Source organism: Adiantum capillus-veneris, chromosome 3 (genome assembly GCF_014529385.1).
Source record: "Adiantum capillus-veneris isolate H3 chromosome 3, ASM1452938v2, whole genome shotgun sequence".
Lineage (NCBI taxonomy): Eukaryota > Viridiplantae > Streptophyta > Polypodiopsida > Polypodiales > Pteridaceae > Adiantum > Adiantum capillus-veneris.
The window spans coordinates 120,575,723-120,588,579 of record NC_140933.1 but is presented as its reverse complement, the minus strand read 5'-3'; the positions used below and the strand labels follow the sequence as shown (position 1 = coordinate 120,588,579).

The 12,857-nt window shown below is 40.6% G+C and overlaps 1 pseudogene; it reads left to right on the top strand.

Moving 5' to 3' along the window:
- Nucleotides 1-3,553: 3,553 nt before the first annotated feature.
- Nucleotides 3,554-4,078, top strand: LOC147461615 (uncharacterized; annotated as a pseudogene).
- The last annotated feature ends 8,779 nt before the right edge of the window (nt 4,079-12,857 follow it).

The following is a 12,857-nucleotide window of genomic DNA, read 5'->3' as shown; positions in this document are numbered from 1 at the left end:
TGGGCGCGCTCGGTTATTTTTTTTACCCCAGCTGGCGTCGCTATGAGCGTCGCTATAAGCGTCGCTATGAGCGTCACAAATTTCTTTGTAAATTTGTGACGCTCATAGCGACGCTTATAGCGACGCCGGGAATTTTTTTTTTGAGCGTCGCTAATATGAAGAGCCTCTTGTAGTGCTTTTTGAGAGGAAAATGTCCAAAAACCTCTAAAAAGGGGCTTTTTGGAAAGATACGTGTCCAAAAATCACTAAAAGGAGCTTTGTACTAACGGCGCGCAGAGGGGCATTCTAAAATTTTAGAATGCCTCCTCGCGCGCCTTAAGTAAAAAGCCCATTTTTGGGGGTTTTTTGACATTTTTTGCCTCTCCGGATGTCGGAATGAGACAAGTAGACATTTGTTTTTAAGGTATTTTGGCGTTCCGGATGCATTGGTGGTGTCAAATCCTCAAAATCTATCACTATTTTACAGTTTGTGACTTTTCAACTTTCAGTGATGACGTAAGCTGCATTGAATGCGCCGCACCTGCCTCCTGAAAAAGACGCTCGCATTAAATAAAAAAGTGACCGTTTTCAAGGACGATTGGGAATATAAATCTACTTTTTAGAGTGTCTGGTTGTCCTTTTGGACGTACTCACAAGGTGCAAGTGTATTTTAAAAAAAGTTTCTAGAGAGAGAAATACAATTTCTTACAAGGCCCTCCAAATGACCTCCGAAATTTTCTAATGCCAATATTAGGACCGATGCCGACGTGAAAAGTAAGATCATCATACTTTTAAAACTACAAAAAACAATTATTTTAAATAAAGTATACCAACTTAAAAACAAAGAGGTAAAAGAGCTTATGAAATTAAGCTAAAATGTATAACGTAATTTTTTGTGCACCTTGTGAGGACTCTTTGGTTGGATACCTGAGCAAGTCAGTAGTGAGAATTGTGAAGAAAATGGGTATACCTTGTTTTCGTAGTTCCCTAATAGGTTGTTCGATTATGATTTTCCGATCTTGGAGAGTATACTTTTTGTAATGGGATGGAACATGCATTACATCCTTACCATCCTCTTCGGTGGTTTCCATTTCGGTTGTGTATATCTCCTTTAAAGCTTTTTTCAACTCTTGATATTTCTTTTTCCACTCAACTCTGGTCATGAGTGGTTTTTCGTGATATTCTTCGTGAGTATCCTTCCTTGCTTTTCTCGATGTCTGAGACATTTTTGAGTTTCTATTTGAAGGACATCTGCCAGTTATTTTGTCCTTGACACAATCATTAGTATCTATTTGCATCAGGAATTGTGTTTTACTGAAGATTGATGGCATAGGTCGTGCTTTCACGATTTTAGTGTCTCTCTTTCTTTTATACCATTTTTGTCTTCTGGATTTCTAGTTTGGAAAGTCAAAAAACTTTTCCTCCCCTACCTTTAAGAGTAACTGAGTCCTCGTATGCTCTTTTTCTGACCCCGAATCTTCTAAGGTAGCTGAGTGTTCATCTAACTCATCAGTTGCATCGTAATAGAGTTCAGAAAAGATTTGTTGAGCTTTCATCAAGTCCTTTGTTTCCTCATCTTTGTCTTCAATGTTAAGGACTGACATCATTTGGATGGGAATTATGTCGTAGCCATCCTCATTGCAAAATTGAGTAGGCATAGACATATTCACACATACATCCATTGTCGCTAAGATTTGAGTCCACTCGAATGGTTCAAATAAATGTTCTAGAAAGGGTTCAGGTATGTAGGCTTCGTCTGTACAATCTCTTTCTAGGATACATTCCTCTCGTCTTAAGCTTCCATTTTCTGAAGCTCCGCACATCCAAATAGGAGTGTCTTTGTTTAGCCATGATGGGAGTTTAGTTTCATCCGAAGAGACTGAATCAAACTCTTGGATGGGAGTTTTCAAGACATCTCTATAGGTGTGATCTTTTAGATTGACCCTTGTTATAGATCCCACCTGCTTCAAGTACAGATAGTCGTTTCCCCAATCTTGGATAAGTTGTACCTGTCGCATGAAAGGTCTTCCCAATATGATTTCATAGTTGATTTTTTCCCCAAAGTCTACTATGGCAAAAGTGTGTTGATATTCAATTCCATAGGAGTTGACTATCACTTTTTCTAGTAACCCTAGTGGTCTCTCAATGTGTCCGTTAGCCAGCTGCAATGTCATTCGCGTTTGTCTAATGGATGGCTGTCCCTAGGATTCCCATACTGCTTTAGTGGCTATGGCTATGCCAGCCCCACTATCTAGTATTGTCGTGGTTTCAATGCCATTATATTTCATTGGGAGGATAGTGTTTCCTTCTTTCCCTTCATAATATTCTCCGACCTTGTTCGTAGGAACTAATCGAATCTCTCTGTTTTTCATTTCATTTTTTAAGTTTCCCAGATTCTTAGAGATAAACCCTATTATCCCCACCTTCTCTAGGGTTTTCTGTAAATCGTTCCATAAGTATGGCCTGAGTTTCAAAAGTTCTCCCAAAGTAAGAGTGCATTGGAGAGGTGTAGACATGATCGAATGAATTTTGTCTACTTCTATGGTCTGTTTGGATCTTTTTACTTGAGTGGTCTTGCAAATGATAGATTCATCTTTGTTATCTCCCAAGTAAGAAGGTAATGTTTTTAATGTCACAGGTTTAGATATTCCTGAAGCCTCCATTCCGCAATCCCCGTACAAGGATTGTAAATCCATGTTCATATCAGATGGTAGGTTATCCAACCAGACTTCCTCTATAGGGGCTGACTTTAAAGTTAGGCTCCCATCATTGATCTCTCTTACCTTTTCTCATAAGTGTCCTCGCCAGTCTTCCTCTACGAATGGAATTTTGTCTAAGGCATCTTCGTTGTCCGGCACTATAAGCTCTGGTTCATTTGTTTCAAGGTGGGGTTCTACCACCACATCGGATTTTGCTTTCGTTTCTTCTACCACAAGCTCTTCTGGTTTTGCAAGTCCATGATTGACCTTGGTGGAATGTTTTGGAACCATATCAAAGCTTTTCCTTCTAATGTCATTCCAAACCCCTCAAATTGAGTATGGAAATCGAATATACGCTTTGCTCTTAGCACTTGCTTAAAGCTTGCTAAGTGGTCATATGGATCCCCTGATCCACTGTATTTTCTGATCCATTTTTGAAAATCAGCTGGTCTGACACGTCTGTTTGGTTCAACTCCAGGGTTCTGAGTCCTTCAAACCAGTCTGTCGGAAATAGTGACTCATGTAGCCCTGGACTGGCCTTAGTGTCACTCGATTTTCTACGTGATGAGGTGATTTCTGGTTTCTTCACATTACTCTTAGATGATCTCTCCCGATGTTCGTCTCTTGGAGTGGTTTCTGGTCCTTGACCCAATATCCAATCCTGTATGGAATACACTTGGTATTTGGTTTTTTCTACCTCCTCAGGAGTCATCATAACAAGGTTGTTGTTATAAGAAGGGGAAGTGAATAGGGAGGTGAAGTGGAATTGTGCCATTGTCGCAAAAACTCTCTTTGTGCATGCTTTTTGTGGTCACAACCCTGGGGATCCAACTGCCCTTGCAACAAGATCCTTGGCATGCTTCTGTGATGCATGCATGCACAGAAGATGGAATCACTGCGTCAATAAAGCTCACGTGACGCCTTGGGATTATCATACTCTACTGCCATTACCTAATGAGGCTGTGTTAGATTCTAAGTCAAAAGATGAAGCAGCCACCTACGATGACTTCACGTACGAAGGTCATCATGATGTGTTGAGTAGCTCTCTATGTGCTGGTGACACATTTGTTGTAAATCCAGATGCTTCGACCAACGTCGAGGATGTGGATTTCTACCTGGTCAAGTGTGTTGCAGCAAAGGAGAAGATGGAGAAGGGGTACCTCGATGAGTGGGGCAATGCAATTGATAGAGGCTCATATGTTGTGCAAGGTCTATATTATGAGCAATTGGATGCATACACCTTCAAGCTAGACCACAAGTAGCCCATCATCCACGTACTTTCACATCTGGTACGATGTATCAAAATATCCATGGAGCACATCCCAAGGAGACGGCAAGTGTACGCAATCAACCTAGAAAACTATGAAGCAATCTATAATAGCATGCCCTTCAACTTTTAAGTTGTAATCATTGCATCTTCAATATACTTTTTGCTCAAAGATAATGCAATTTTATCAAAAATTGGGTATCTTCTGTCTCTTGTGTCTCTTGTGTGCTTTGTGTATACGTACATGGATTTGGTGTCTATCACAGAGGAGTCTCAGTTTAAGAGAGATCATTTATAAAACCTGTCTCATTAAACATAGAGGATCTGAGCTCATCAAGAAAATGTAGAACTCTAGATATGTGATCATGCAAGCTCAAACTCTGCCTCCTTTGGTGTCTTACAATTTACGATTTTTACAGCAGGACTCCATATGGTTTGGGCAGGTAGCCCACAAATATAAATGGAAACTGTAAAAGAAGGCACACCCAACTTATAAGAAAGGCATCAGGGTTTGGAAAGATTTGACAAAGAAGGCCAGTGGCTTGCACAATATGATAATACGAAGGTATGCTAATTGTGTTCTGTGAGTATCCTAGTTAGCATACACAATGTTCTAATTAGCATACCTTTTGCTGGTTTTTAAGGAGAAGAGATGGCAGTTTCTTGTATACTATGTATGCTAATGCTAATTAGCATACGGTTTATGTTGATTAGCATAAACTTATATATGCTAGTTAGCATAAACAATATGCTAATTAGCATAACTTTGTTGGTTTTCACGGAGAAGAGATGACAGATTTTTGCTACACTGTGTATGTTGATTAGTATACTATGCTATGAGTGGAATACTAAATAGCACATTGTTTATGCCAACTGGCAAGATAGTATGCTAATTAGCATACCCTTGCTGGTTTAGGGAAGAAGAGATGGAAGCTTTCTGTATACTGTGTATGCTAATTAGCATACCTTTGCTGGTCTCAAGGAGAAGAGATGGCAGCATTCAGTTCACTTTGTATTCTAGTTAGCATACTGTTTATTCCATTTGGCATAAACAGTATGCTAATTAGCATACCTTTGCTGGTTTTAAGGAGAAGAGATGACAGCTTCCTGTATATTGTGTGGTCTAATTAGCTTACTATGCTGTGAGTGAAAGTTAGCACAAACAAAAATGCTCAGGATGCTAATTGAAGGTATGCTAATTAGCATACTCTTTATGCTAATAAGCATATCTTTGCTGGTTTCAAGGAGAGGAGATGGAAAGTCTCTGCATCCTGTGTATGCTAATTAGCATACTGTTTATGACAGCTGGCATTTTGTGGGTATGCTAATTAGCATAGTTAACTGGCATAAACAATATGCTAATTAGCATAGTTTTGTTGGTTTCAAGGAGAAGGGATGGTAGCTTTCTGTATACTATGTATGCTAATTAGCATACTATACTGAGTGGAAGTTAGCACAAAAAAGAAAAGTACAATATGTCAATGGAAGGTATGCTAATTAGCATAATGTCTATGCCAGTAGGCATAGACGGTATGCTAATTAGCATACCTTTGCTGGTTTTAAGGAGAAGAGATAACATCTCTCTGTATACTTTGTATGCTAAAAAGCATATCATGTATGCTAGTTTCAAGAAGGGATGGCAGCTTTCTGTATACTCTGTATGCTAATTAGCATACTATGTTGTGAGTGGAAGTTAGCAAAAACAAAAATCCACAGTATGCTAATTGAAGGAATGATAATTAATTAGCATACCATGTATGCTGATTAGCATATTTTTTATGCGAGTTGGCATAAACAATATGCTGATTAGCATACCATTGCTGGTTTCAAGAAGAAAACATGGTAGCTTCCTATATACTGTATATGCTAATTCGCATACTATGGTATGTTGTGAGTGGAAGTTAGCACAAACAAAAATGCTCAGTATGCTAATTAGAATGTATTCTAATTAGCTACTGTGAGTATGCTAATTAACATATATGGTATGCTAATTAGCATACTATTTTGGTTGTGTTAGCATAAAAAATCTGCTAACTAGCATAAACATTATGCTAATTAGCATACCTTTGCTGATTTCCAACGAGAATATATACAAATACAATGTTTATAAGACAAAAAAGAATGCTAATAGTACACATTGTATTGTCTTCAAAAAACGAATAGTACAGGATATGATCATTACTATTTAAAGTGAATGTCAGAATAGTTACAAACATTGGAAAGACAATTTACAAATTTCTCTCATAATGTTACAAAACTGTACAGAGTCTCCTACTCTGGATAAGGTCATGGTTTAGCACGCTTGTCATAAAATCTAATATCTAACCAACCCAAATGATTTTCTCATATTAAATTGATCACTTAATGTGGGAGAATAAATGGGAACAAGTGTTAAGATATAGATATGTGCTTATAGATCTATCTCAACACGGGGCCAATAGTAAAGGGGCCCAAATGGGAGATGGACTTTCAAGAGCAAGGCTAACCAATGGAGCATAAGACCTTAGGGTTAGATTCATTGAAGACCTCCAATAATGTGTGTAAAAGTCCTTTGACCTTAGGTAAGCTAGGGCTGAGCTTGAGGTGGGAACCCGGCCCAAGCTCAAGGTGCTTGTCGTGCTTGAGGTGCTTGTCCTACTTGAGGTGCTTGATTAAGATGCTTGAGGTGCTTGACTGGCTCCATGCTTGAGGTGCTTGACTTGGTGCATGATTAAGGTGCTTGAGGTGCCTTGAGAAGCTTGCCTGAGATGCTTGTGGGAATACCCCCTAGTCCAAGTGCTTTGTCATGCTTGATGACTAAGGTGCTTGAGCTCCTAAAGTCAAAAGCATCCCTACAAGAGGGGGGCGAGCCCTTTTCCTAGGGATTAGAGAGAGAACACACACTCACACTCACAAGGGAAGCCCCAGCTTGAAGAGGCAGCAAGGACACATGTCAGGTCCCTACCCATGTTACCTTCATGTGTTGCTTGAAGCCTATTGGCTAGTCTTCAAAGGGGTCCAATGATAAATTACTTGAATTATCTAATTGTTTTTGCATTTATCAAGTCCTCTCTCTCAAAGGGGAAAGGGGGACACTTGTCCCAAGGCTATCCCTGCTGCTTGTAATGGCTTCTGCTTGTGATTGGCTAGGCCTGGAGGGGTCCAATGAGCTTCAAGCATGAGCTACAAGGGGGGGTCGACCCAAGCAAGCTAGGGGGGTGCTTAGGGGGTATACTCACCCACACACACTCACAAGCACTCTCATTGTGTAATATGCAAAGTGCAAGAACTCCCTCTCCTTCTCCAAGCAAGTAGAGGTTGAGAGCCTACACCAACACTCTTGGCTATGGAGTGCAAATCCAACCAAGAGCCATGCTTCAATGCTTAAGTTTTCCATCTCCTTCTTCTTCATTACTATGCTATTATGTATGCTAGCAACAAGAGTATGATAAATGAGGAACTAATTCTTTCTCCTACGAAATGTTTCTTCTTCCTCTTCCCTACCCTCATTCCCTGCTAGCTCTCTCCACCTTCGAAGGTGTTTGAGGTCTTGGGACTGAGGCTTGGGATAGTTAAAGCTTTCTTCAAGTTTATATTATGTTGGTGATGCATGAAGCTTTCCATCTTCATTGCTTCACCTAGGTCACAAGGAACACAAAGAATGTATTGTAACAAGTCTCTCTTTATGGGAGAAATCATAATACAAATGCCTATTGGAGGGGGGACCGGCTCCACATAAATCCGGTCCTCAACTGTTGTCATGTTCTCTAAATTCTCTCTCTTGCAAAAGTATTGTCCATGCCAAGTTAACTAATTGCTATAATTATGTTGCTATCTTCAATTATGTCTACCCGCTATGCTCACAAAATCATTTCTTGAAAGTACTCTCATTAAATTCCGCTACTCTCAAATTGAATAGGCAAATTACATTACAACGCTTGTACACTCTCTTTTGCCCAATATCCGTTTGCTTCTTTGTTTGCTGAGCTTTTGGTTCTTGCAACTCTCTTTATTCTTCTTCTTGGTAGTGCTTCTCTAATTTTTACCTATGTAGCCTCTCTCTCTTATGTCTTTTAGCTTCTTCATTAGCCTCCCTTTTTCTCCTACACATGGCTTCATTACGTTGGGCCCCGTTGCACCGGTGCATTTCTGATTCTAGCTTCCTGATCACTTGTTGTGAAAAAAAATCTGGGGCAGTATCAAACGCATTTTCAGGTGTATACGTTGCACGATCCTCTGATTGCACAACCATAGGAACAACCAGCTGCTCAAAGTATCTATCAGGAAGTTTTGCCGTTGTTCTTTGTTCTGGTCCTCTATCTTAGGAGTAACAAGCCAACTTCCTTCTGATAGAAAATAAGACGTAGCTAAATAGATTTTTGAGTAGATTACTTAATGGAGAGAGATAGATTTCACACACAAGAGATTATAGAGTACACATGATATACATGGTTCACCCAATGTGGGCTACGTCCACGGGAAAGCAGCCACTCAATGGCTTTAGCACTTCAAAAGAAGAAGTAGTTTACAAAGGGATTAAACCCTTGATAGAGCTCCCGCCTTGCTTCACTCTCACCACCTCACAATCACCTTGTTGCATCAACTTCACACTATGAAATCTGTTTAGAAATGGCCTCCTTTTATAGGCCAAAAGGGTTGCCCTCTCTTATGAGAGGCAGCCATGTGTAGCCGCCCTTGTGCGAATAAGTCCAAATCGGATCCTCCAATCCGCCCATGTGTGGCCGCCCTTGAGAAGATAAGTCCGCTTTTGAATTCGGCCACCGGCCATTGACCATCGACCACCGGCCACCGGCCATTGACTACCGGCCAACCGACCCGTTGTTTTCTGACCACTTTCCGGCCGCCGTCCGGCCATAATATTCCGACGAAAAGGAATATTCCTCTAAAGTTGCCCCTGATTCTTGTCCGTGAAAATTTTGGTTTCCGGTGAGTGATTTTCCTTCACGCACGATGGCTTCTCCTCATAATGGGGGCCTTACAAATGTGCGCTTTTATCACAGAAAATTACAAGGGTAAATCAGGCTCCATACTTAACAATCTCCCACTTGGAGACTGATCTCCAAACCAAAACTATGACTGCTTTCCATTCTAGCTTCTTATCCTTGAATGCCGATTGAAGATGAGCAAAAGCTCAACTTCTCCTTGTTGACCACCTTTGTAAACATATATGTCTGCAGGATTTTCACTTGTATGCATCTTTCCTAGCTTTAGCTGTCCCTCTTCCAAAAGAGTGCGTATGAAGTGATATCTCACCTCAATGTGCTTTGTCCTTGAATGAAAGGCTAAGTTCTTCGCAAGATAGATAGCGCTTTGGCTATCACTATACAAGACACAATTGTCTTGTTTGAATCCAAGCTCTTCTAAGAATCTGTGAAGCCACAGAATTTCTTTGCTTGCCTCAGTCATTGCTACATACTCTGCTTCCGTGGTAGAAAGTGAAACCACTTTCTGCAACTTTGAAGCCCAGCTTACTGTTGTGCCTCCAACCGTGAACGCATAGCCAGTAGTGCTCCTTCGAGTATCTTTGTCACCTGCCATATCTGCATCAGCATACCCTTTTAGAAAAATATCAGTTCCTCCAAAATACAAAGCATTTGTTGTTGTCCCTTTTAGATACCTAAGTATCCACTTCACAGCTTGCCAATGCTCTTTACCTAAGTTGTCCATGAACCTACTCACAACTCCCACTGCATGTGCAATGTCTAGCCTTGTCCAGACCATAGCATACATTAGAGAACCTACCGCTGCAGCATATGGAACTTTAGACATATAGGCTATCTCCTCTTGTGTCTTTGGACACATATCCTTCGTTAGTTTAAAATGACCAGTCGAAGGTGTAGAAACTGGTTTTGCATTTTGCATTGCAAACCTTTCTAGTACCTTCTTGATGTAATCTTCTTGAGATAGCTTTATTGTCTTCTTCGTCCTGTCCCTTGATATTTTCATACCAAGTATCCTCTTTGCAACACCTAAATCTTTCATTGAAAAAGATTTAGACAGCTCCTCTTTTAGGTCTTTAATGTCCTGCATGTTAGAACTTGCAATCAACATGTCATCAACATACAACATTAGGATGATGAATTTCCCATCTCCCAAATTCTTCGTGTAGACACAGTGATCCGAGTTGCATCTTGTGAATCCATGATCCAACATCCATCGATCAAACTTCAAGTACCATTGTCTTTATGCTTGTTTTAAACCATACAAGCTCTTCTTTAATCTGCAAACCATTTTCTCCTTACCTTTTACTTCATACCCCTTTGGTTGAAGCATGTAGATTTCCTCCTCTAAGTCACCGTGAGGGAATGCTGTATTTACATCCATTTGCTCGAGATTTAGATCATGAGCAGCCACAAGGCCTAAGACAAGACTAATTGAGTTCATTTTTACAACAGGAGAAAATCTTTCATTGAAGTCAATACCTTTCTTTTGAGAAAAACCTTTTACCACAAGCCTAGACTTGTACCTTTTCTTCCCACCCTCTTCTTCCTTCAGCTTGTACACCCATTTGTTTCGAAGTGCCCGCTTACCTTTAGGCAACTCAACCAATTCCCATGTTTGGTTGCGATGTAGTGAGTCCATCTCCACTTGCATGCTCTTCATCCATTCTTCTTTGGATTCATGTTGCATAGCTTCTTCGTATGATTCCGGCTCTCCAGAATCTGAGATCAAGAGATTGTTGAAGGAAGGAACAAACCTTTCTAGAGGTCTACTTGCTCTTGTAGATCTTCGGGGAATAGGTTGAGGCTCCTCATTTGGTTGACGTTGTTGCACATTGTCACGGTTTGCAGTCCTTGAGTCTTCACAGTCCTCAAGCTCCATGTACTCATCACCTGTTTCTTTTGTTTGTTTTCTTTCTAAGTAATCTTTGTACATATTTTGTTCGTTAAAAATTACATCCCTACTCCTTAAGATTTTACCATCTTCAGGATTCCATAGGCGATACCCAAAGTCTCCTTCTCCATAGTCAATGAAGAAACACTTTTTAGACTTTGCATCTAGCTTTGATCTTAGGCTTCTATCTATGTGCATGAAAGCCTCACACCCAAACACTTTGAGAAATGCATAATTCACCGGTTTACATGTCCATGCCTCTTCTGGAACTCCCCCATCTAATGCTGTTGAGGGTGACCGATTGATTAAGTACACAGACGTACTTACAGCTTTCGCCCAAAGCTCAAGCGGTAGGCCTGCATGTAGCCGCATGCTTCATGCTCGTTCCATGATTGTCCTGTTCATCCTTTCCGAAATCCCATTTTGTTGAGGTGTCCTTGGGGTTGTCCTTTGCCTCCGAATGCCATTGCTAGCACAAAATCTTTCAAAAGCTTGGCTGCAATATTCGCCTCCATTGTCGGATCTGAGGCATTTAGCCTTGGTACCTGTTTCATTCTCCACAAAGGGTTTCCACCTTTGAAATATGGAAAATACATCGGATTTATTCTTCATGACATAAACCCATGTTTTTCTAGTCGCATTGTCTATGAATTTTACATAGTACAATGAGCCACCAAGTGATGGTGTACTTGCAGGACCCCAAACATCAGAATGAATCAACTCAAGTTTATTATTTTTTCTTTCATTTCCTGATTTTTGAAATTTTACCCTCTTTTGTTTACCATAAACACAATCTTCACAGAACTCTGAGTCCACTTCTTTCAAACCTGGTAGAAGCTTCTTTGTTTGAAGGATTTGCATTCCTTTGGCACTCATATGCCCAAGTCGGTAGTGCCACACCGCACTGTCAACTTCTGTAGTTGCTACACAAGCTGAAGGTTGCATGCTAACATTACACAAGTAAAGTGTACCGACTTTTTCTCCCTTGGCAACCACCAAAGATCCCTTTGAGATCTTCCACCGTTTGTTTCTGAATGCAATGTTGTGACCTTCATCGTCCAATTGTCCTGTAGAGATCAAATTTTTGCGAAGAGAAGGAACATGCCTAACATCTTTAAGCTTCCATTCATTTCCGTTAGCAGTTTTGACAGAAACTGTACCTTTGCCAACAATCTCACAAGCTTCATCATCTCCCAAGTATACATACCCAAAATTACCTTTGACGTAGTCTTGGAAATGTTGCTTGTGTGGTGTCGCATGGAATGAAGCCCTGGAATCTACTATCCAGGAATTAGACACATTGTCTAATGAGAGAATTAGAGCATCTTGCTCTACTTTACCTGCCACATTGGCCTCCAATGTTGTCTTGTTGTCTTGAGACTCTGTCTCCTTCTTCTTCTTGGACCAACAATCCTTCTTGACATGGCCCTTCTTGCTGCAGTTCCAACATTCAAGAACTAACTTTGTGCGTGACTTGCTTCGTCTTGAGCGATCACGATCCTTCTGGTTTTTAAACCTCTCCTTAGTCCTTCCTCTTGTTTCCACTGACAATGCAGCACTTGATGATTCTCCTGTGCTTCTCCTTCGTATTTCCTCGCTTAGGAGAACACCCACAACATCATCAAACTTAAGAGTATTTGTGCCAGAAATAGAATTACTTACAGTCATCACAAGGCTGTCCCAACTATCCGGTAGAGATGATAGTATAAGGAGAGCTCCCACTTCGTTATCGAAATTGATTTTCATTGATCGAAGTTGACTTATGTTTGTGTTAAAGTCATTTAGGTATTCTGCAACTGAACCATTCTCTGCCATCTTTAGATTGAACAAGCACTTCATAAGAAATACCTTATTGGATGCCGATGGTTTCTCGTAGAAGTCGTCAAGTGACTTCATCAAGTCCTCCGTGGTCTTCATCTCCGAAACATTGAAGGCCACCGTTGACGCCAAGCTTAACCGGATTGTTCCCAGTGCCTTTCGATCAAGGACAATCCATGCTTCATCTGCCATTGTTGCGGGCTTCTTCGCAAGACCGCCTAGTGGCAAATAGAGGTCCTTCTGGTAGAGATAGTCTTCAA